Source organism: Protopterus annectens, chromosome 17.part0, assembly GCF_019279795.1.
Source record: "Protopterus annectens isolate FY-2018-M chromosome 17.part0, PAN1.0, whole genome shotgun sequence".
NCBI classification, from domain to species: Eukaryota; Metazoa; Chordata; order Ceratodontiformes; family Protopteridae; genus Protopterus; species Protopterus annectens.
Window position 1 is genome coordinate 579263521 of NC_056751.1, and position 2770 is coordinate 579266290.

Genomic DNA, 2770 nt, shown 5'->3' on the forward strand with positions numbered 1-2770 from the left:
TTTTGTAAGCTTCTGAGCCCCCCAAGCCTTTCTATGTTGGAGGGAAGCCTTCTAGCTTATCAGTGGGAGTGTTAAGCACTAGGTAACCTGTCTACCACATACGGAGTGGTTCTGGCCCAGAATTTGTAGTTATTAGCAGTTTGGGCAATCTTCCATCTCTCAACTTTCTGATTTGAAAGCCTGCATTTGCACTTGTTTCTGTCCTGTAACTCGTCTAGTGCAGATACAGATTCTTAGTTTTAGCACTTAAATTTGATTACTCATGCTCAGCACTTGTTCAGAACTTGCAAGCACTAAATAAGCTAGTAATTACTATAGCACTCAATTTTCCTCATTACCTAGAGGAAAACAGTTTTTGTACTTACTTTTCTCACTGGCGTTGAGAAAAACAGCTCTTGTACTCACTTCACTCACTTAGCTAGAGGAAAACAGTTTTTATTCAGGCATGTCCAAGGGTTAGCTCCCAGTGTTCTCCCCGTCTGTCTGATAAATCTGGGCATCTTGAGGCAATGTAGAAATTGCCTCATGTACACAGACAACCCTCTCCTCCTACCACACAACACTACAGCCTGAGAGAGATGCACTTATCTAGCCATACTGGTGGTAAAGCTCTCTCCAACCAAGACTGAACTTGACAGTCATGAGGAGAAGGTAAACATGTGTACCACACCACATTCATCACATAGTCTCACTAAGTCTACACCACCAAAATCCGCACACAGAAACTCAAAAACATTTGCGGAGGCACTCAATAATAATCTGCCTAAGCAACAGAGACCTCCAAAGCAGAAACACAAGCAACCTCCATCTACCAACACAACCCAAATGACACATAGCCCACAGACTTAGTGAGCCACTCAAACACAGTCAATAAGGCAAAACAACATACCCAACACACTAGTCATAGGTGACTCTATAGTCAGGTAGTCATAGGTGACTCTATAGTCAGGCACACTGATGTCCCACTCACCAGGCTAAACAAGGAGAAGGATACTGTCAGCTGCCTGTTGGGTGCCAGGATCCACCACATAACCCACACACTCAGGTCACTCCACACCAAGTACAAATATGACTCTGTCATTGTTCATGTTGGTGTGAATGACCTGAGACGTACCTTCCTGGACTACATGAAAAGAGACATGGAAGAGCTCTCTGATCTTGTAGCCCAGGCAGGTATGACCCAAGCCCCGAATAGCATTCTACCATCGACCAAAATAATACCGCAGTACAAGGACAAAATGATGGACTTCAACAATTGGCTAAGTTTCTGGTGTCATTCTAAGGGGATCCAGTATCTGTCTGCTTGGGATGACATGGTCGACAGACCACGATGCTTTGCCACAGATGGCCTACACCTGTTGCCCCTGGGATTCCAGATACTGGCTAAGGCTCTTGCTACCCCTATAGTGCCTTTTTTAGGCAGGGTTCAAATAACAAATTCACCACCATAACAGGAACAGGCAAGCAAAAACTGAGGGTAATGCTACACAATGCTAATAGTCTAAATTTCAAAATGCACTCACTCGAGGCACTCCTTAAAATGGAGAACATCGATATCTGTGCAGTGACTGAGACCTGGTTCAAGGCTCCAGAGAGCACCCCTGCACTACCAGGCTATAACTCATGCCACACTTTTCGGCCATGTAACCTGGACCGAAACACCAAAGGCGGGGGTGTGTCCATATTCATTAAGGATACCCACACCTCCAGGCTAGTTGCTCAGCATAATGCATCTGAGGTTATCCAAGTGCAAATAACTCTGGGCAAAACTGCACTCCAAACTGTAGCTTGCTACAGATCCCCCACTGTGCACAAGGATTCCCACTCCTCTTTTCTTGATGTACTGGAAAATATTAGGGTTCAACCAAACACTCTAATAATGGGCGACTTCAACTACCCCACCGTTAACTTGGAAAACTACTCATGTACCAACTCCTTAGCACAACGCTTTCTGGAATTCATAAACTCCAATGCCCTAGATCAACTTATCCACACCCCCACCAGGGGCAACAATATCCTAGACCTAGTCATTACCAACATGAGTGACCGGTATTCCACACCTGAAGTCAAATCCTTGTTGGTCCGATCCGACCATAAGCTAATCACCCTTGATATCCACATCCCACCCCCACCCCCCATTAAGGGAACCACAGTAAAAAAAAATTCCAAAGCCAACTTCATGCTTCTTAAGACAGAAGTGGTGAACTTCATGACACCGATGCAGATGGACAATACAGTTACAACTGACTCCTACACAAATGCACTCTATAAGCACTTACATGAGTGCATGGATCGTGCTATCCCGAACAGAACCAAGATGCTATCCTCCAAAAAAAGGAAGCCAATCTGATGGTCCCCTGTCATAAACAAACTGTACAACAGAAGGAAGAAACTGTTGCAAAAGAGAGTAAAATCCCATGAGTGGAGGAGCTCCCTGGTCAGCCTCAGTAAGAAGCTGAAATCCCTTATAAGATCCTCCAAAGCTAGCTACGAAAACAAAATTGCCACTAATTCCAAAGACAACCACAAAGCATTCTATAGCTATGTCAAGAATCTCAATGGCAACACCCAGATCTGCTCTGAGTTACAGCACAAAGGCACAAAAATTACAGAACCAACTGATATTGCCAACATCCTGGCAGATCGGTTCAGTGTTAACTTTACCCCCCCTCACCCCTTAAAGGGCCCATATCTATACAGGAAGAATGCAGAGTCCCTGTAATCACAACTACGCAGGTGAAAGCTGCACTCTCTAAAGCCAAAAACACAG